The sequence below is a fragment of the Bombyx mori genome, chromosome 8 (assembly GCF_030269925.1).
Source record: "Bombyx mori chromosome 8, ASM3026992v2".
NCBI lineage: Eukaryota > Metazoa > Arthropoda > Insecta > Lepidoptera > Bombycidae > Bombyx > Bombyx mori.
Window position 1 is genome coordinate 14,583,107 of NC_085114.1, and position 23,666 is coordinate 14,606,772.

The 23,666-nt window shown below is 39.6% G+C and overlaps 1 protein-coding gene and 2 long non-coding RNA genes across 4 annotated transcripts in view; 2 read left to right on the top strand and 1 right to left on the bottom strand.

The window, feature by feature from the left end:
• LOC101743162 (mucin-2) overlaps positions 1 to 23,666 on the top strand; it is a 150,391-nt gene that overhangs the window by 21,898 nt on the left and 104,827 nt on the right. The gene's annotated exons all lie outside the window — the stretch shown is intronic.
• On the top strand, positions 63 to 6,828 carry LOC134199304 (uncharacterized). Its single transcript, XR_009973741.1, has 2 exons — positions 63 to 430; positions 6,591 to 6,828. It is a non-coding gene; the product is annotated as an uncharacterized LOC134199304 (long non-coding RNA).
• Positions 10,265 to 11,913, bottom strand: LOC134199300 (uncharacterized). Its single transcript, XR_009973737.1, has 2 exons — positions 11,823 to 11,913; positions 10,265 to 10,758 (listed from the first exon to the last, which is right to left on the bottom strand). It is a non-coding gene; the product is annotated as an uncharacterized LOC134199300 (long non-coding RNA).

Here is a 23,666-nt window from a genome sequence, read left to right on the forward strand (position 1 = left end):
GCAGCTGTAAGATGATGGAGTTCATCATGGGACACATTTGTAAAGATGATAAACATTTCAAATACTGCAGTCGAAATATTGTTTAATGAGTACTGAAAAGATCCATTTCATTTACGACATAGCACATTCAGACACGAACATCGACCAGTAAATAGATCACAAAGCTACAACAACGATTTCACACCCGAAAGCCAGGGTTTCTTTGCAAATCCCGCCACTGCTATAATATATAAGTATTTCCAAAGCCCTTAATGCTCTCATTGTGAATTTCAATTTCTCGAACCATTGATCGTCATTTTGTTTACTCAACGACGCTACATTACGTCTGCCGTAATGAAATCGAATTGATTCGTATTATACAAATCCGATGATTGATGCCTTAAGTCATTCGCCTGTGACGTTAGGAAATAAGAAAAACAAAAATCTTCAGGTATGTATAGTTTATTGACTTTATTTATCAACCAAAATAATAATTGAGTTGAAATAATTGTTTTTAGGCGTACATTATGTTACATTGCATTTATTATCATATGATTTACTGGTCGCCCAGAGGCCTTCCCAGTTTCAGCAGGACAGGTGAGCGAATGATGGGGTCGGAGTCGCGACCCGCTGAGAAGATCCGGCGAGAAACTCAGCGGGCTGATTGATGTATGGGTTAGGTTGCACGTCGACCTCTTTGTCGAGTTCCACGAATACGGTTACCGGGGTTCCTAAGCCTGCTCCTAGTGTTAGAGCTGAAGACGTCTAATGCAAAGGGATCTGATGGATCTGATGGATCCTTATGGACGAGTCATTGCATTTATTGAGTTGGAGCATTTGTCTACGTTTTTGCTAGGGGCATTGTTCCAATTTTGAGTTAACTTTTACGCTGTTAACATAAATATTTGTAATACTATTTATAGAAAGATCGTAACAAAGAATTTGTTATCTGTTGTCAACAAACCGAGAGGTAATATGTTAATAGCGTCCGAACTAAAAAGTTTCTTTATTGCCCACAGAGTTTCTCGCCGGATCTTCTCAGTGGGTCGCGTTTCCGACCCGGCGGTAGATTCTGCGAAGCACGGCTCTTGCTAGGGTTCGTGTTAGCAACGTCGTCAGGTTTGAGCCCCGTGAGCTCACCTACTAGTTAAGGTTACGCTGAAATAGCCTCTCAAGGCTATCTGCTTAGGTAGGAAAAAAAATCGAGAACGTTAAAAAACTCGTAATAAGCACACCGAGGAACAAACTTGTTAGGCACAGACACTTTCGAACTGTAAACATTATAGGTAGACGTAGTGACTTGCATTAGCAATTCGCACGCCAGCGTTGAACCACTGGTGCGATAAAACACGGAACAACAAAACACAAAATATGTATATGTTTCAATAAAATTATATACACCACATTTAATTGGACATCATCGGAGGCACGCAACGTCCGGCTAAAACGATAAAACCTCAAACAAAAAGTTGTTGTATAAAAACACTATTTGAACGAACTTTTACGGGGCTAGCAAGAATTTCTTCACACGCAGGGCTCGCAGTGTTGCCAAACGAGTTACGATATCATTTAGCGTGCCGTCTGGTGAAATTCAACGCTAAAGTGATTGACACTAACCGAATCTGTGTGAATGAATTTTGCAGTTTTTGTTTTAGTATTTGCTAAGAGACGAAACGGTTAAGTTAAGCATGACACATGTCATTGACAGTATTAGAGAACGGTTTTAATTTGATAGTTTATAGATAGATTGTCAATAATCGTGAAAATACATTACGCAGCGTTCATACAAATATTAGAATGTAGTTGTGAAGAAATTGCTTAGTTTACAGACGTCGGCCTCGGCGTGGTGCAATTACATTTAGTTTCACTGATCATAAGTGCAGTAGACTTGTAAGTTCATCGTCATCATCAGCCTGTATCTATCCACTGCTGGATGTAGGCCTCTCCCATAGTCCGCCACAATGAACTATCCTCCGCCTTCCGCATCCAATCTCTCCCAGCATATCGCCGCAAGTAATCGGTCCAACGGGCAGGGGGACGCCCAACGCTCCGCTTACCAGACCGCTCTCAGACTTGTAAGTTGCCATTAATAAAATAAAAATACCATCTTGGTGTGAATAGTGTTGATTAATTCAAAAAAGGTACGAGCAGTCGGAGGAATCTTTAGTTTCGTTCGTTTTTTACCACAGTAATTCAGATAATTGGCATGGCATCCTACTGTATATCTTTTAATTATTATAAATACTTTATTGGCGATCAACCCAAAAAAGGATAAGATAAGGCTTGAAGAAATTAAACTTGAAGAACATTTTTTTTAAGGGATTTTATTACCTGGTAACTGAGATCTTTAAGTCATGTATTATTTTAATTTATATTCATATTTTTATGAAAAATGATATTATGGAGTGAAATGAAATGAAGACGATTAATTTGAGACATTAATCAACTGGGATGAAATTAAATGAAATGAAATGAGTTGATATGGGATGAAATATAATCTCAGTAAAATGGTGGTCATTTACTAAGATTTTTTTAGTGGACTTTTTGGAGGATCCCGAGAAGTTACGTCCAGTGGCTTTGTTTCATTTTTCCACATTTGTGCACTTTCACAGATATTAAACAGTTAATAAACCACCATTATTACACATTTAAACCCGAAGAAACACTAAATAGACAAAATAAAACAACTCACACAACTTCACTCCTCGCGCTCCCGCCAAAAAGTCCTGAAGAACTTAATAAGCATTCACATTGAAGATTACCTTCCTAATACTTCCACCGACGTAAACAGATTACGTTATGTGAAACATTATTATTATTATTATTTAATTTACAACCATTTTGTTAACGTTCGGAAATACATTTACAAATGAGTAGTTTATTTTTATAATATTAATTCAGCTTTGGTTTGAATATACCGCAAGTAAACAAAAAATAAATCGTAAATCAAACCAATTATATAAATAAAAAGGCACGAAATACGAACAATAACCTAAAATGTATCTATTTTAATATTGGTTATTCAATTTCTAGCAATCTTATTATGAAAACTGTTCCGTGATAGCTGTTGTGAATGACAGTGACGTAACGCGGTAGGCACGCGCTTGACACCGATATTTGACCTGACATTTTGATTTTTTAAACATAGCAGCTTAGAGGCACAGAGGTTGTTGAATGCGGACTTCCTAGTATTTTGAGAGACTGCATTTTAATATCTCACGTCATTTGTAATTAGGTTTGGTTGCTAATTTGGTGGCTCTAGTTAAGAGACACCTTGGGTGAAACCTAGAAAAGATAAACGAAACATTGAAGAACAGATAACTTCTAAATAAATTTACTTAATACGTATGGTACTAATTATACATATGATACATATTATAAAGTATCCTAACGACAGTAATTAAGGTAAAATTTTAACAAAGAAAGTAAACGGGTTATAGCAAAATAAAAAGAGAATATAATTATCAATGTAGTCGTAGTCAATTAAATATGCATTATTTAAGAATAACATATAGATAAACTAACTGATTAGATCTTGATAAAATTTAAATTGGACCATATGAGACATGAACTAAATTTGAAGTAAAACATAATCATTAAAATCGGTTCACGTCGAAAAAAAAGACAAAAAAAATACATTTGATAACCTCCTCTTTTTTTCAAGTCAGTTAAAAAGAGATACCAAGTAATGGACCTAATGTGGGATTTGTTAATAATTGGTACCGTAACTAATATTTTTTTAGTTTGATTGCTTTAAAAAAAAACAATGTCGTTCTAAGATACGTCTGTCCGTTAGTTTTTTTATTGGCCGTTTTAAGGATAAATAAATTTGATTAGTAATTGACTTAAATAAGTAATTTGTATTCTAACTTAGTTGTTTTCAAGGATAATGTAAAAATCAAAATATATATTCGTTTCAATTCCCTTTGCCATTAATTCGAATACTCATATTGATTATTCGGAAATGTATTGCGCGGCCTTATTCGATTTTAAGCAATCTTGATTCAAAAGAGGCAAGATGCATAAAAGGAACGGTAACACCGATATTTCGATAAACTTATAGTCCTTACTTCCAAGTCGTAAGGTTCATTATTGAATATGAAGATATTTAGGGACATCACTATGTAGGTTAAATTGCGTAGTTAGTAACGTGGTACCCACGTTAGTGTTCCGGTAGGGCTGCCAGTTAGCACGTTCTCGGTACAACTTTGATAACGGCACTTCTTGGTCTGCTAAATCAATATTGTTTTTTTTTTAAATAGTAACATGATATATTATATATTTGTAGCGGTACCTAGCTGAAAAAGATATTTGACAAATACATTAATCGCATTAAGGATATTTTATAGAATAAATTTGCATATACACATACAAATTCCGAACAATAAGATTTAAGACCGTCGGTCTACCGAGAAATTTCATGAGCTCGATCGAAATATCTTCTCTATCTCGATATCTTCAAATATTCATGAATATTTGTGGCTCTTAATCTACTTAAAGTATCTTTGATTAAGAGTGGAAGCAATAAAATCAGTACTTGTTCAAAGATTTTTTTCAAGGCTTATTAAATTATTTTTTTCGGTAGTTGAGTGATGAATTTACGTCGGCATTTTGCTAATTGGTTACTAGAACACAAAGATAAAAAAACAACGGGAAAAGGTGAGAAACTATAGGCACGAGGCCTGAGTCACAAGTGTATGATGTAATTTTATTGTGGTTTCACCCTCACTCAACCTAAACTGCATTAATGCTTCTCAGCAGAATAAGCAAAATAGGCGCGCGTAAAAAAAACTTTTATATTCGTTGTATCTTAAGTCACTTTTGAATTTTAGATTTTTAGGTTATCCATTCTAATTCCATATTTGAATTTTGACAAATAACAATTTAGTTGCCTGTCACGAAAAAAAACAGTAGACTTTGAAATCTAAAATCTGGGTGCATGGTTTTTGAATGTAAAAAATTTGGAAAAAAAACCATATCAAAAAACTTCTTCAGCAATTTGAATGGGGTAAACTTAATCGAAGTTCAATTGGAAATATCGAATTGTTGATACTAATACAAAATAAAACGGACCTTTAATTACAAAGATAATTGTCGCGTGTTAAGCGAAATGTCGCTTTAACTAATTAGCCTTTCACCCTTCGAAATTATTTTCGAGGTTTAAAATACTTTACAATTTTCGTTGTCACAGACGATTGATACAGATTACACCGTAACAGTAGTTATAATTTTCTGTCTGCTTAGTCTGATTATGAAGAGTAATTTTTGACAAACAGCATTTTTTTTAGCGGGAGCGCGAGGAATGAAGTTGTATGATTAGTTTTATATTGTCTATTTGGTGTTTCTTCAAATGTTTAAATGTATAATAGGGGTGGTTTATTAACTGTTTAGTATCTGTGAAAGTGCACAAATGTGGGAAAATGAAACAAAGCCGCTGGACGTAACTTCTCGGGATCCTCTAAAAAGTCCACTGAAAAAGTCTCAGTAATTTTAGTGAACACAATTTTACTGAGATTATATTTCATTTCATTTTTAGTTAATTTTCAGTTAATATTTAGTTAATTTTCAGTTAATTTTCATTAATTTTTAGTTAAATTTCAGTTAACTGTCAGTTAATTTTAAGTTATTTTGATTTGTTATATTATAAAATTAAAATTATTATTTTCAGTTAATTTTCAGTCCATTTAATTTCGTTGTCAATTCGTTTTATTTCATTTCATGCCATGTTTCATATTAATCAACTGCATTTCATTTCATAATATCATTTTTCTTTTAAAAAATGTTTTCATTAAAATTAAAATAAGACTTGACCTAAAGGTCTTAGTTACCAGGTCATAAAATCCCTTAAATATATACATATATATATACAAACAGCCTACAGTACCCTTGCATTGACCAAATGGAAAGCGTGCTTCGGCGCGGTCGGTTCATCTCGGCCCCGCCCGGGTTGCGTCACAGAATATCGCTTTCTACCGCACGTAATGTAGTTAGCATCATAATATTTGACAATATCTATGGATTTTTTTTTCCTTGAGCCTCTGACCTCGAAACGTACAGACAAAAATTGTTGGAAATCATTGTGGCTTGATGGGTAAGACTCCTGGTGCTCGTGTCGAGTGATATGATTAGGATGATGTTCAAATACTACACACAGATACTTCTTTTCAAGGAGATACGTACTTAGCATGACCATGAACAGTAGACAGCGGTTTGCCTCTGTCCCTGGCGTTGCTGAAGTCCGTGGGCGACGGTAACCACTCAACATCAGGTCGGTCATATGCTCGTCTGCCTATAAGGGCAATAAAAAAAAATTCACATTTTTTGTTATGATTTCAAGTGGTTACCGGAGCTCATAGACATTAACAACGTCAATGCCGCCATTCACCTTGAGGCATCAGTTCTAAGTCTCAGCTCTATAGTAAAACTGCTGCCCCATCCTTCGAGCTGGAACGCATTACTGCTTCACGGCAGGAACAGGCAATAAATATTTATAGAACACATTCATAAATTGGGGATTTGCCAACAGAGTCAAAAACCCCAAAATTCCAATTCTATGTGCGTTCGTTTGTGTGTGTGTGTTTTTTTTGTAATAAATTTCTTTTTCTTTTCAGGTATGTTTCTGCTGCAATTTGTGATAAACGTTTGGCTGCTTAAGAATAAGGTTTCGGTACTGTAATACAATATAAAATATATAAACCTAATACAGAGATAGGAATGTGCTTTTAACGACCGTTACAAAATATCAAAAGATTGAAGTTGAATTGATTTGAATTTATTTACTGTTTTCTTGTTACCCTACAAATATGGGGACAGAAATCGTTAAAGCAACAATAAATAATAAAGAAACCATTCACATAGTTTTACAATTTACGTTCCCGCCAAAATGTGTCCTCTCAGAATTGCATGTAGTCCATAGATTATAAACATTTGTTGAAAAGTTATATATGTCATTTTGGTTTGGTCACATTTACGATAATTGTTGTTGTTGTAGTTGACCTAGGTACATAGGGCCCTCACAAGTTGTCTCCTTTTTTTTTTATTGCTCTTGTAGGCAGACGAGCATACGGCCCACCTGATGGTGAGTGGTTACCGTCGCCCATGGACTTCAGCAATTCCAGGGCCAGATCCAAGCCGCTGCCTACCGCTAAGCCGCCACTTGATACTGTCTTGCGCTTGCTCCTTGATATCTATCCAGGTCATGCCAGCAGTCCTCATGTCGCTCTCCACGGTGAGACGCCAAGTGTGTACAAGGCGACCAGGTCTTCTTTTGCCAAGTGGTTGCCACTCAAACGCGATTGATGAAACGCGAAAGAAAAAAAAACGTATTTATGACGTTTTTTTTGACGAAAAAAAAACGTCATAAATATGTCTTGCACTAATTAAATATTTTGTTGACAATTGACAGTTCATTAAAGCAATATAAAACACTTTCTAAGCTATTTATAATCACACATAGAGTTGTTACTTTCCCGCGTTCAATCCGCCATTATTGTTTCCTACTATTTATTTCAGTCGATTTATGTAGCTTTAGATTGCCCGCTTTGTAGTAAATTATTCTTTTGTATTTGTTATTAATTTCAGTTTGTATTATCCTTTTTAATTTTAAGCCGCACGCGTAACTGCTATTTTCTGTTGAACAAGTGAAGAACAAATGATTGTTGAATTCGAGTACCTACAGAAAACACATTAAGCTGCAAACCTATTCTTGGAATTTGCAACGTTTAGATGTTTGAAATAACGTACATATTTACAGTTTTGATAGCTTGCAATAATAATCTTCATTTTTTTTATATTTTATTATCTCTGCGTCCAATGGAAAGACGTTTAGTTCTACAGATAAAATAACTACAAAATGCTGCCTTTATAAAAAAAAAAAACGATTTTACCGAATGACGAAATATTTAACAATAAAACTTTATGTTCGTAGAAATATTTGAGTGCTATCAAGTTATTAATTTTGAAAATGGCAAATTGATTAAATACAATAACAATAATTTTGTGTTGCAAAAGACAACAGTTTTTTTTATGGCAAAAAGCTACTATTACTGTAGCAAACAATTAGGTCGAAACAATTAATAAGTAACTATTAATATTAATTACTGTAATTAATGTAAATATTTGTAATACTATTATTTATAGAAAGACCGTAACAAAGAATTTGCTATCTGTTGTCAAGAGTTAATAGTGTCCGAACTAAAAAGTTTCTTTTTTTATTTGGAAAATATTGTAGAATATTATTAAGTAGTCAGCAAACTAATAAAACGCAATTTAATTATCGATGATGGCAACATTGGCTTTTATATTCATAATCTCTTGTAATTAAAAAAAAAAACTAAATTGAATTCTGCTTAAGTGCGATAAGTAAGTAGTAGGACTATAAAACAATTGTAGACAAATTTTAACGTAACTAATATTAAAATCATTAATCTAATTATCTGGATTAAAATGAGTGGTGGTAGGGCGTATTATAACTATGCATGGGTGGGTTCCACTGTCTTCCCTGTTTCTGCATCAAATTACTTCTTAAATATTAAGTGTATTTATTATCTATGGTGCCTTCTGGCTTGCGTGATATCACAGCTGTTACATATTACAATTAAGATTTCGACCTCATGTCTCAAGGTTACCATTCAGGTTATGATGTCTATGGACTTCGTTAACTATTGAACGCCGTGAGATCGTTCATTCTTAAGTTAATAAAAGAAATAAAAAAATTACTTAAAACTAATCGGTTTGCAATATAACGAATGATTATCTGCGTGCGAATAAACGTTGCGCAATCGTTATGTTGTAACTGGCTGTTTGTATTGTATTGTCTGTGGCGTGCGGACGTTCTAATTTTGAAATTAAACGAAAATCACAATAGGTACATACATAAGTGTGTATGTACATTAATATAGTTTGCATAAATTAATGTGTTTTTCTGCATTATCAACTTGTCTTTGGTTCGATTAAAAATTAATTTCATGTTATTTAACCTTTACACCTACCTGACTCATATGTAACTATATAATATATAGCGGTCGTGATTTTTTAAATCGAGGTAAATGCGCATATCGATTAAAATTACGTTGACATTTTATGTTCATTTTAAATTCAAAAAGCATCTAGAATAGTCTAGACATTCTTAAAATAATTATTGATCAGTATTACTGTGTAACACATTGCGGAAATGAGTCGATTGTCTACACTAGTATGACGCCTTGAAATTATTTAAAGATGTTTTGGTCGTGGTATAGAATTTCTGTACGTATACAAACATCGTTCTTTTGTGAATAGAATGTAATACGTATTGTTGAAAATTAATTATGTAAACAAAAAAAAAGAACAATAAGAGTAATTATCGTTACAAGCGGATTTATTGTTGATAACGACTGATTGAAGATAAAGTTTGAATATACTCGTATATCCATTGAATTGCGAGATCATAATATTCTATTAAAAACTATCATATAGATATTATCTTATCGATTATAATAATAGTCATAATAACACCTCAAACTATCACACCGCTCGGGCAGCGATATATGGGCGGGCGGAATTTAAAAAAAGCGATATTTATGGTTTATAGAATTTCCCTCCAAAATATTCGATTTTCAGCAGCCTTCCTTTTTAATACGCTTTTATTAGCTTCAGACGTATTTATGTTTGTAACGGAATCTTTGAACATGATTTTGACCCCTTCAAAACGTCGGATTAACTCGAAATTTGGTATACTTATTAAGGACCGATGATAATTCTATAATATGTGTTAAAAAAAATTTTGAAAAAATAAATAATTTTCAAAATCAACTAAAAAATTTTAAATAAATAATAGTTTAAAAAAACTAACAAAATACGCTTTTATAGAAAATCCAACTACCACGCTTTTTTACAATAAAATAATTTTTTCTTAGGTACACTATTTTTAATTTAAATTTATTAAAATTTATTTTCTATTTTTTAGTTGGATTTTCTATAAAAGCGTATTTTGTTAGTTTTTTAAAACTATTATTTATTATTGCAGAAGATGACTTTATTTTTAATTGTTAAGAAATGGTTAGAGCCCATTGATCTAGTAGCGTGTATGCACAATCAAATTTGGTGTCAAATCGAAATGGATCACAAAATAGTTGGAAGCTTCCAGAACAGCTGTTCTAGGTTATAATAAATAACGCATTAAAACTTTATTTCTCTTATGAGTAACGGTATGGGAGCGATATAGTGTTATACCGTCTAAGAGTTAGTGTGGTGCCACTGAATTTTGAGCAGGTTTTAGCCATATACTACTCGTATGTATAATACCTTGTTTGTAAAATATTTCTTTATTGATTTTAATGATAACATCGGTGAAGGCAGCGTTAAACAATCACAAAAAGTGGAATCTAATTCATTTTTTATACGTTTTTACGTGTTTTAATTGATTTTTTTCTCCTTCTAAGATCCTCCTTAAGCCAATTTTTTTATCTAAAACTTTCGCGCCATTTTTTTTAATGCGGATCTTAAACAGTAATTTAAAACTAATTTTATTGTTGTATGCCAGGTTTTCATTTTTACATACATATTCAATATGATTAGATGCTCACAGATAGCACCTTATTTATCCGTAACCATAGAAATTGTAATAAATACGGAGCCTCGATAATAATAATAATGAACGCGGAACTAAAACCGAAAATTATCTAAAGCTAAATATTAACTGAAACATGAGTTTAAGACTTAATGTCGAAGCGGATCTGAATCGCCAGAAGCGCGCGGAATGTGCCCGACGCCGCTTGCCTCAGTAATTCGAACACGGATCTAAAAAGGAAATAAGAATTTTAAAAACACATTAAATAAGCAGCTGTACTAATAAAATTTCCCATTTTTATTTATTTATTATTGCTTAGATGGGTGGACGAGCTCACAGCCCACCTGGTATTAAGTGGTTACTGGAGCCCATAGACATCTACAACGGCATAAATAGACGGGGTGGTGGTACCTACCCGCGCTGACTCACAAGAGGTCCTACCACCAGTCAGAAAGTCTGACCGATGACTCGGTTACGTGCGCGACCATGCTCAAGGAGCGGTCGATGTCGCATCCGAGATACCGGACCGTGGTCCTTTTTTTTTAACGCTGGGGAATCCATTTACGGATACCCGGCCGAGGGGGTAACGGACCGGGTTATGTCGGATTCTGGCGCCTCCTGAGAAGAGAAGGGCCGAGGTCCTTCACCTCCCTCAATTTCTCACAAGAGACTACGCCTTGAAAAAGGCGCGCGAAGCACTTGCCCCGCAGAACGATTACCGACTAAGCCCCATCGAGCTCCACCACACCGACTACACGAAACTTACGGTACCGTGGTGCGCACCGAAAGTCTCGCCTTAGCCGGTACCCGTACGAACTTGACATTCACACCTCGGAGACTGAGTTTCTTTGGGACGACTCTGATACGGACGGGACCGTAGAGCAAAGCCGCGGTCTTTCCCACATTGACCGCGACTCTCTAACGGTCAAGTCACTGGGGCAGTGACGCTCTAAGCACACAGGTGGACACTTTTTGAACTTGTCCCCTATACTAGACAGCCCTCTTTACTTCTACCCTCTCGCCGGATCTTCTCAGTGGGTCGCGTTTCCGATCCGATGGTAGATTCTGCGAAGCACTGCTTTTGCTAAGGCCAGTGTTAGCAACACACCCGGCATGAGTACCGTGAGCTCCGTGAATAACTTTCAGTAATAACTATTTGCATCGCCCACGATTATGTGTGACTTGTATGTTCAATAAGCTATTGGCGACCGTGACCGGCAGCGAATGTTGCATCGTGATTCAATATAACCTTGTACTATAAATACATAGACAAATTAGATGATTTGATTCTTACGACAATTTGCCTGATAAATTCTTTGTTCGTGTTACGTTAAAATGTTCGATCCAATTGGATGTTTTTATTTTATTTTAATGCAAGTATGTACATATTTGTCAAGTTAATATTTTAATGACATATACAATTTTTTTTTTAAATAACTTGGTTTTCAGGCTCAGAATTTTCACACTAATTCCTTTTAGAACATTTTCTTTTTTAAACATATTTTGAATTGTGTTTCCCTTGATCGTATTGAAGGCGTTTACTTTTATTGATTATTAGCTTTTGATACAAAAACTGCAATTAACGCGCCGGATGCGTGTCTCCGTCTAATACATGATGGATGCCTGCCGTGATGTATTTATTCTCAGCGACTGGTTTTTCACCTGATCGCGAACAGGTAGGCACCGGTCTGACTTGTTATAGTGCCACTCTCACTTTCGTCGAACGTATGTTGTGAGCTAAGCGGCGTAGTATCGTATATGAGTTAACGAACTTTTGTGATTGAGTATAGTCTGTGGTTAGAGAAATGTGACTGCCATAATGACTTAAAGGTCTTAGTTACCAGGTCATAAAATCCCTTAAAAAAATGTGACTGCCATAGACCAATGCCAAACAAGTGATAAATGTCAAAGTTTTTTTTAAATTGTGATCTAGGCTAAAGGTCTCGCAGTTCACCTGATCTCAATGGTGCGCTGGAGCCTTTAAGTATCATAAAGTGAATGCCACCACCTTCAGATATCTAGTTATCTTGTTATGCGCTTTTGATTATTCAGATCAGAATGCAGGATAGAGGATGGTGCCACCTATCCCTGCAAGCTTAAAATCTCTAGTCAAAGTCTCTAATCAAAGCTGTATCAATAAAATTATGGCAGGCAGAATTTGAAAGATAGTTTAGAAAAGGTTACTGCTATTCGAATTTGAATCAATGAGATTCATAAACTCTGGCGTTTTAACATAAAACCTCTTTGCCGTGTTTTATCGTTTTTTGATATTAGATCTAAAGTAGTTCGAGGTTCTCACATGATGTCATGTACACCAAACAGCACGCATAATGTCAGCACAGTATCGTATGACAAACAACATTGATTGCAAATCAGGTCGTGTCAATCTCACCTTGGCACTAGACTCTCCTTACTGTTCACTTCCATTGTGTGATTTAATTTCAAAGAAAATACCAATTGAAAATTTTCAAAGCTTTCAAATTCAATTCGAAATTGGAATCTCTATTATTAGCTTTTGTTTTAAATTTATAGGTTTTTTTTATTGCTTCGATTGTGTTTAGTGGTTACTGGAGCCCAGCGATCCGCATCCTCATCCTCAAAGCTGCATAGATTACTGTTTACGTTTGACTATGCCGCGCGCGTCACTACAGAACGGGACCCTGAGTCAATGGGAGTGTGACGACAGTATCTTCAAGTGAATTCTAATTGTTTTATGGTGTAATTGTGCGTACGGCGCGTGAAAATAAACGTTTGACAACATCGGTCAAGGTTAAAGTTACGAAAGCGTTTTGCGACGCTAGAATCTTGATCATATCCAATGCCCGAAATGTCTATACTATTCTCTATATATTCTCTTCGGTTCTCGCCAGCCGTAGGCATAATTACGTAGCTTTAATAAATAAATAAATATTTATTAACGATCACGCCACGTTAACTGGTCCCGTGATAAGTTCGTAAAGAACTTGTGTTACAGGTACCAGATAACGGAAATAAATGTAAGATTTTTATTATACACATACATATATTTAATATACATCCATAACCCTGGAAAAGACATTTATATTTATCATACAAATATCTTCCCTTGGCGGGATTCGAACACGCAACCCCCTTGTGTAGTGACCATGTCACTTACCACTACACCAGACGGCCGTAATTATGTTATGGTTATATATTACGTTTTTATTGTAAAGTATTAGGGACGTCTTAAATAATAATATGATGATAATCATCGTGGCGTAAAGGATAAGACGTCCGGTGTATTCGTATCGAGCGATGTGAGTGTGCCAGTGTTCTAATCCCGCAGGCAGGTACCAATTTTTGTAAAAAAATAGATACTTCGCACATTTACACTAGTAACTTCCACGATGAAGGAATAATTTCGTATATTAAAGGTCGAATCCGCAAAAATTGGATTTTCGTAATTACTGATGGCAGGGCGTTTATTAAGTCCGCGTGGGTAACAGCACACCACCACCACAAAACAAACCGAGTTTCCCATTTAAGGGGTGGGGCAGCCGTTGAGCTGTACTGTATTGTGTTAGTAAGTATTTTGTAGGAACAGGAAAAAAAAAAAAACTAGAGATAAGACCTTTAAAGTAATTTGGCTATGGGGATCTGAAGTACCCAGTTTATTTTACGTAAATGGCTGACCTAAGTTTATTTATATAACTGACTCGGTGACGCAGTAGTTATCGGTCCTGAATGTCGCGCCGAGGGTCGTGTGTTCGATTCCCACATCGCGCAAACATCCTGTGATGAACAGGTTTGTTTGCTCTTTGTCTGGGCGTTTGTTATCTATATATGTATGTCGGAGACGGTCATTAGTTTGGTAGCTAAACAAAACGCAGCACGATTCCCGTTAGATGGCAGCATGATTGCGGTATCGTCGGAACTCGGCTAACTTCGTGCTACGACAGAGCCTAGCCGATGGAGGCGCGTAGATGCCATCACACTTACCAACCGGCCTTCTTGAAGGGCGGTGCCTTCGTCCTAAGAACTGTCATTCGTTTTCATTTGTCAACGTCAAGAGAAGATTTCTAAATTGTTCTAACACGACAAACGTGATTGGTGTACTCAATATTTCTCTTACTACCCGAATCGCCCCTACGATGTATGACGATGTTATTAATAATTGTGGCTTCTCCGAGATATATATAAATTCAACTTTACGCACAAGAGTGTACATCTATATATATAAAAATGAATTGCTGTTCGTTAGTCTCGCTAAAACTCGAGAACTGCTGAATCGATTTGGCTAATTTAGGTCTTGAATTATTTGTGGAAGTCCAGAGAAGGTTTAAAAGGTACATAAATATGAAAATAACAATTTTGTTTTCCCTTTGATGTGTCCCCCGTCGGACGGATTCCTTTTGTTTGTTTTAAGTTTATGTTATACAAAAGTGGTCAGCTAGTCTTATATAAAGTATCTATGTCAGTCTCTAGTACTTACAATACAAGGAATCCTAATTTGGGACCGGATGACCATAAATGATTTGTTTATTATTTATTTATTATATTATTTTTTGGGAAAAGAGGTCTCAAAATAGTTCGGGAACCCCTGATCTAGAACATCTTCATCAAAAAAACAAATTCACCGATGGCTCCGAAAGTTTTTTTATAACAGATACTCGCGCCATAGTTCAATGTCATTGTGATGAAAATTACTCACATTCACAATAAAAAAATTATAATTGGTGGTCAGTGTCGTAATTCGCCTAACAACAACTTATAAGCTTCAGTTAACCGTTGTTATTTAATTACAGCTGTGCAAGCGAAATTGACTTTACGATTTTTAGTTTTTTTAATTGCATTCATATTTCTTAATGTCGATAATCTATCGAATCTAATTGACATTCGACTTTTTTTTATTTTATTGCATAAGTGTGTGGACGAGCTCACAGCCCACCTGATGTTAAGTGGTTACTGGAGCCCATAGACATCTACAGCGAAAATGCGCCACCCACCTTGAGATATAAGTTCTAAGGTCTCAGTATAGTCACAACGGCTGCCCCACCCTTCAAACCGAAACGCATTACTGCTTCACGGCAGAAATAGGCGGGGCGGTGGTACCTACCCGTGCAGACTCACAAGAGGTCCTACCATCAGTAATTACGCAAGTTATAATTTTACGAGTTTGATTTTTATTACACGACGTTATTCCTTCACCGTGGAAGTCAATCGTGAGCATTTGTTAAGAACGTATTTCATTAGAAAAATTGGTACCCGCTTACGGGATACGAACACCGGTGCATCGCTACATACAAATGCACCGGACGTCTTATCCTTTAGGCCACGACGACTTCAAATTCACTTGAATTAGTAATTACTTCACTTGAATTAGTAAGTACTTCACTTGAATTAGTAATTACTAAAACCTAGCCTTGTTCGTTGGCCGAAGTTTGATTTGACTTTGTTTCGATCGCTACCAAACTTAAAGGATCACTCACTGGGCTAATTGGAAGTAATTCGTGAAAATTTTATCGAAATCGGCCCAGTCGTTACGGAGTCTAGAACATATATTTATATGCATCAACTTTTTTAAACATTCGATTTGAAATGATTAGACATAGGATAGAGATTTGACATTTTTGTACGTTTTTTTTTGAGACGCAGGCTCAAATCGATTTTGTGTAATTAGTGGCCCACGCATATGTCCACTGGCAACTATTAAAAACAACAGTATCATTGCTATCTATTAAAAAAAATAATGAAATATCTTGCAGAATGATTCATAAAATCGATACCTGTAACATTCGGTTCATGTTGCTTATATTGGAATTTATCTAACACGAAACTTCCTACATAGCAAATTATATTTTCACGGGTTAAAGTAATAAGATCCTTAATCGTTGGTTCTTGTGATCGCGGTTAAAGCCTTTTGATTCTGACGTTAAGATCAAGAACAACGGGTGCAATGATCTTAGCTCCACGTTATCCCAGTAACTGGAGCGGAGCTGTATCACACGACTTTGTATTAGAACAGATATGTAATATATTACCATTTATCACAATGAAATATACTAAATTACTCGTAGGTAAATACGTACTCAACAAATGTTCACGGTTGACTTCCACGGTGAAGGAATAACATTTATCTATCTATATATATTATATATCTAAAAATGAATTACTGTTCGTTAGTCTCGCTAAAAATCGAGAACGCCTGAACCGATTTGGCTAATTTTGGTCTTGAATTATTTGTGGAAGTCCAGAGAAGGTTTAATCTATGTATATAAAAATGAATTGCTGTTCGTTAGTCTCGCTAAAACTCGAGAACGGCTGGACCGATTTGGCTAATTTTGGTCTTGAATTATTTGTGGAAGTCCAGAGAAGGTTTAATCTATGTATATAAAAATGAATTGCTGTTCGTTAGTCTCGCTAAAACTCGAGAACGGCTGGACCGATTTGGCTAATTTTGGTCTTGAATTATTTGTGGAAGTCCAGAGAAGGTTTAATCTCTATATATAAAAATGAATTGCTGTTCGTTAGTCTCGCTAAAACTCGAGAACGGCTGGACCGATTTGGCTAATTTTGGTCTTGAATTATTTGTGGAAGTCCAGAGAAGGTTTAATCTCTATATATAAAAATGAATTGCTGTTCGTTAGTCTCGCTAAAACTCGAGAACGGCTGGACCGATTTGGCTAATTTTGGTCTTGAATTATTTGTGGAAGTCCAGAGAAGGTTTAATCTCTATATATAAAAATGAATTGCTGTTCGTTAGTCTCGCTAAAACTCGAGAACGGCTGGACCGATTTGGCTAATTTTGGTCTTGAATTATTTGTGGAAGTCCAGACAAGGTTTAAAAGGTGAATAAATATGATGAAAATGCTCGGAATTATATAAAAACAAACAATTTTGTTTTTCCTTTGATGTCCCTCCATCAGACGGGTTCCTTTTGCTTGTTTTAAGTTAATTTTACGCAAAACTTTAGGTTTTTTTATTTATCGATTGAGGCACTTTCAAGTCTGCTGGGTCAGCTAGTCGTGTAATAAAAATCAAACCCGCAAAATTATAATTTGCGTAATTACTGGTGGTAGGACCTCTTGTGAGTCCGCACGGGTATGTACCAACACTACCACTACCACGCCTATTTCTGCCGTGAAGTAGTAATGCGTTTCGGTTTGGGGCAGCCGTTGTAACTATACTTGAGACCTTAGAACTTATATCTCAAGGTGGGTGGCGCATTTACGTTGTAGATGTCTATGGGCTCCAGTAACCACTTAACGCCAGGTGGACTGTGAGCTCGTCCACCCATCTAAGCAATAAAAAAAAATTAGATTGTCAACAAATAACACCGTAGTCGTCGATGACACCACGAAAACTGTAAAGTATTGGAAATAAGTTGTAATAATTAAATTATAGTAAAAAACGCGAGATTAAAATGTAAAATTGTTTTTAATTATACCTACGACCCGCGAAATCCGAAGAAAATACTGTGGAAATGTTCTTATATTTTTTATTGTCAATCAAAAACGCTCAAGATGATAGTGAACGCACCATGGTATGTTACAAATGAAAGAATCCATCTTGCCATAAGCAAAGTCAAACATGAAGTAATCCATCGAGCTAAAGCCTATTGTGCAAGATTGGAAGCCCATCCGAATAACCTTGCTAAGCATTTAATGGACAACCAAATGACTACAAGAAGACTCGGAAGAGGAGTGCCCCATTCCGATAGAGGCACCCGTCACGTGCGGACGTGCTCATCGTCCACTCGATCGCCCGGTCTTTGTTCGCCCGGCTTTTGTTAGCCCGGCCATTGTTCGCGCGGCCTGTGTTCGTGATACATCTGCCGACCAAGTGTGTTTCCTGGAAGCTTTTATTTGTTTTGTTTTAGTTATTTTTGTGTTCGTGGAACATTTGCCGACAAAGTGGTTTCCTGCAAGTATTTATTTGTTTTGTTTCTTTTCGTAATTTCTGTTTTGTTGTGCTTTTTCTTTGTCCTGTAGTAATCGCGCCGCATTGCCACCTGTGTTCAATAGAACCGCTCAGGTCCGAGAAGTTGGGGCCTCGCCGCAAGGCGAGTGTTTTCAAGACCCGGGGCCGCCCCACCTGGGTACTCAGCGATCATGGACGCTGTATTCGCGGAATTCCTCCGACTTCGCCACCCACAGCTCGCCTCGGAGTTTCTGGCCTTCAAGGCCAATCACACTGCGAGCCCTCTCGAGGACTCCGCCGCGCTCGCTGCTCCTGCGTCGCCTGTACCTGCGTGCAGAGCTTCTGCATTGAGCACCGCAGCCTCTGTCGTGCCTGCCGCTCCCGTGTCGCCTATACTGGCGAGAAAATCTGCTGCGTCGTCCGCCGTGACCATCGTTTCAGCTGAGCGATCATCCGCGGCCTCCGTCGCGCCCTCTAAAACACCTACACTTGCTCGTAGGTCGCCTGCACCCGCCTCCTCGTGCTCCGACTCTGACTCGGACATGGAGGTCGACCTCGCCCCCGCCCCATCGACGGATGGATTCACCCTGGTACAGAAGGGTAAGAAGCGTGCCGCGGAGTCTCGAGCTCCCGCGGCCGCTAAAATTAGCAAAGCCGTGAACGCGTCGCGCCCCCGCCCTCAGACTCCCGTTGCGCCCCCAGCCCGTGCCACTCCGTCGCCGCTTCCGGTGGCACAAAATAAAACCCAGACCCCTCCCCCGGTTATCCTTCAGGAGAAGGCAGCTTGGGATCGAGTTTGCCTAGCCCTTAAGGCCAAAAATATAAATTTCACGAATGCCCGTAACCTCGCGAACGGCATTCAAATTAAGGTTCAAACACCCGACGACCATAGGGCCCTCTCTTCTTACCTCCGTAAGGAGCGTATAAGTTTCCATACGTATACGCTCCAGGAGGAGCGCGAACTCCGCGTTGTAATACGCGGAATCCCTAAAGAGTTAGATGTAGAGCTCGTAAAAGCCGACCTGTTAGAACAAGGCCTACCAGTGAATTCTGTGCACCGTATGCACACCGGTCGCGGTAGGGAGCCATATAATATGGTTCTAGTCGCTCTCCAGCCTACCCCCGAGGGTAAGAAAATCTTTAACACACAGACCGTCTGTAGGCTCTCTGGTATCGCTGTCGAAGCCCCCCATAAAAAAGGCACTCCTAGCCAGTGCCATAACTGTCAATTGTACGGGCACTCTTCCCGTAACTGTCACGCGCGCCCCCGATGTGTTAAGTGTTTGGGCGATCACGCCACGGCCCTCTGCGCTCGCGACCAAAAAACCGCGACGGAACCGCCTAGCTGCGTCCTGTGTCGAACACAGGGTCACCCCGCGAATTACCGTGGTTGCCCCCGAGCCCCTAAAATAAATCGCCGCGTCGCCCGCCAAAACCGCCTCCGAGCTTCCGGCCCAGACATCAAAGCCTCGGCACCCTCTGCGTCGCAGGCTAAGCCAGCGTTCGTTCCGGCGGCGGTGCCCAGTGTCTCGGCCTGGGCAAAACCGCTGCCGTACACGAACACGGCTACAACTCCCTCCTCCGCGATTCGTCCCGCCCCCGCGACTCGTCCCTCTCCCGCGACTTGCCCTCCGACCGCGTCCGAAAATCTCGCTTTAGCGATCGACTTCTTTCAGTCGATCAACTTTGAGCGCGTTAACGCTTTGGGCGACGCCATTCGCGCTGCCTCCACTGCACAACACTTTATCGCCGTTGTGCAGGAATACGCCGACGTATACGCGTCATTAAATACGTACGTCCTCCCCTCACTCCGCCGGTAATCAATGGCGTATATAAGTAGAATAAAGCCCCTATCCGTAACGATAGGATTTTTTAACGCTTACGGTCTCGCAAATCAACGTGATCAGGTTTCTGACTTTTTGCGTGACCATCAAATTGATATCTTTTTAGTGCAGGAGACCCTACTTAAGCCCGCGCGCCGTGACCCTAAAATCGCGAACTATAACATGGTCAGGAACGACAGGCTCTCTGCCCGTGGTGGTGGTACCGTCATTTACTATAGAAGAGCCCTGCATTGCGTCCCGCTCGATCCTCCCGCGCTCGCTAATATCGAAGCATCAGTGTGCCGAATCTCACTGACGGGACACGCGCCGATCGTTATCGCGTCCGTTTATCTTCCACCGGATAAGATCGTTCTAAGCAGTGATATCGAGGCGCTGCTCGGTATGGGGAGCTCTGTCATTCTGGCGGGCGACCTAAATTGTAAACACATCAGGTGGAACTCACACACCACAACCCCGAATGGCAGGCGGCTTGACGCGTTAGTCGATGATCTCGCCTTCGATATCGTCGCTCCGCTAACCCCGACTCACTACCCGCTAAATATCGCGCATCGCCCGGATATACTCGACATAGCGTTATTAAAAAACGTAACTCTGCGCTTACACTCGATCGAAGTAGTTTCAGAGTTAGATTCAGACCACCGTCCCGTCGTTATGAAGCTCGGTCGCGCTCCCGATTCCGTTCCCGTCACGAGGACTGTGGTGGATTGGCACACGCTGGGCATCAGCCTGGCTGAATCTGATCCACCATCGCTCCCGTTTAACCCGGACTCTATCCCGTCTCCTCAGGATACCGCTGAAGCCATAGACATCTTAACGTCTCACATCACCTCGACATTAGATAGGTCATCGAAACAAGTTGTAGCGGAGGACTTCCTTCACCGCTTCAAATTGTCCGACGATATTAGGGAACTCCTTAGAGCTAAGAACGCCTCGATACGCGCCTACGACAGGTATCCTACCGCGGAAAATCGTATTCGAATGCGTGCCCTACAACGCGACGTAAAGTCTCGCATCGCCGAAGTCCGAGATGCCAGATGGTCTGATTTTTTAGAAGGACTCGCGCCCTCCCAAAGGTCTTACTACCGCTTAGCTCGTACTCTCAAATCGGATACGGTAGTAACTATGCCCCCCCTCGTAGGCCCCTCAGGCCGACTCGCGGCGTTCGATGATGACGAAAAAGCAGAGCTGCTGGCCGATATATTGCAAACCCAGTGCACGCCCAGCACTCAATCCGTGGACCCTGTTCATGTAGAATTAGTAGACAGTGTGGTAGAACGCAGAGCCTCCTTGCCACCATCGGATGCGTTACCACCCGTCACCCCGATAGAAGTTAAAGACTTGATCAAAGACCTACGTCCTCGCAAGGCTCCCGGTTCCGACTGTATATCTAACCGCGTTATTAAACTTCTACCCGTCCAACTCATCGTGATGTTGGCATCTATTTTCAATGCCGCTATGGCGAACTGTATCTTTCCCGCGGTGTGGAAAGAAGCGGACGTTATCGGCATACATAAACCCGGTAAACCAAAAAATCATCCGACGAGCTACCGCCCGATTAGCCTCCTCATGTCTCTAGGCAAACTGTATGAGCGTCTGCTCTACAAACGCCTCAGAGACTTCGTCTCATCCAAGGGCATTCTCATCGATGAACAATTCGGATTCCGTACAAATCACTCATGCGTTCAACAGGTGCACCGCCTCACGGAGCACATTCTTGTGGGGCTTAATCGACCAAAACCGTTATACACGGGAGCTCTCTTCTTCGACGTCGCAAAAGCGTTCGACAAAGTCTGGCACAATGGTTTGATTTTCAAACTATTCAACATGGGCGTGCCGGATAGTCTCGTGCTCATCATACGGGACTTCTTGTCGAACCGCTCTTTTCGATATCGAGTCGAGGGAACCCGCTCCTCCCCTCGACCTCTCACAGCTGGAGTCCCGCAAGGCTCTGTCCTCTCACCCCTCCTATTTAGCTTATTCGTCAACGATATTCCCCGGTCGCCGCCGACCCATTTAGCTTTATTCGCCGACGACACGACTGTTTACTATTCTAGTAGAAATAAGTCCCTAATCGCGAAGAAGCTTCAGAGCGCAGCCCTAGCCCTAGGACAGTGGTTCCGAAAATGGCGCATAGACATCAACCCAGCGAAAAGTACTGCGGTGCTATTTCAGAGGGGAAGCTCCACACGGATTTCCTCCCGGATTAGGAGGAGGAATCTCACACCCCCGATTACTCTCTTTAGACAACCCATACCCTGGGCCAGGAAGGTCAAGTACCTGGGCGTTACCCTGGATGCATCGATGACATTCCGCCCGCATATAAAATCAGTCCGTGACCGTGCCGCGTTTATTCTCGGTAGACTCTACCCCATGATCTGTAAGCGGAGTAAAATGTCCCTTCGGAACAAGGTGACACTTTACAAAACTTGCATAAGGCCCGTCATGACTTACGCGAGTGTGGTGTTCGCTCACGCGGCCCGCACACACATAGACACCCTCCAATCCCTACAATCCCGCTTTTGCAGGTTAGCTGTCGGGGCTCCGTGGTTCGTGAGGAACGTTGACCTACACGACGACCTGGGCCTCGAATCAATTCGGAAATACATGAAGTCAGCGTCGGAACGATACTTCGATAAGGCTATGCGTCATGATAATCGCCTTATCGTTGCCGCCGCTGACTACTCCCCGAATCCTGATCATGCAGGAGCCAGTCACCGTCGACGCCCTAGACACGTCCTTACGGATCCATCAGATCCAATAACCTTTGCATTAGATGCCTTCAGCTCTAATACTAGGGGCAGGCTTAGGGACCCCGGTAACCGTACTCGTCGAACTCGACAAAGAGGTCGACGTGCAACCTAACCCATGCATCAGCCCGCTGAGTTTCTCGCCGGATCTTCTCAGCGGGTCGCGATTCCGATCCGGTAGTAGATTCATTCGCGAAACAATTGCTCTTGAGTTGTTAGGTCTCCTTCGGAGGCGCTCGGGCAGTTGTTAGCAAATCCCACCCCTCTTGGCTGAGCCTTTGCTCGCCCACCTGTCCTGGTGAAACTGGAAAGGCCTTCGGGCCACCAGTAAACTTTCAATCATAAAAAAAAAAAAAAAAAAAAAAAAGGAGTGCCCCATGATCTACTAGATCTACTATAGATTAATTGATATGGACAAGTCAATGGACATTGTGCATGCACCACCTTTTTTTTTTTTTTTATGCACCACCTAAGAAATTGTTTTTCTCAAAACTACGGTTGAATGTCATACGACAGCTTACTGTATAGAATTAATAAATAAATAAAAAATTGGCGTAAATAGGCAAAGGTGGCTATGTTCTCCTAGTATTTATTAGGCAATGACAGATAGAATCTACTTTTTTGTCTAACTGACTACCAGTAGTAGCCTTGTTGCTATTTTATTCT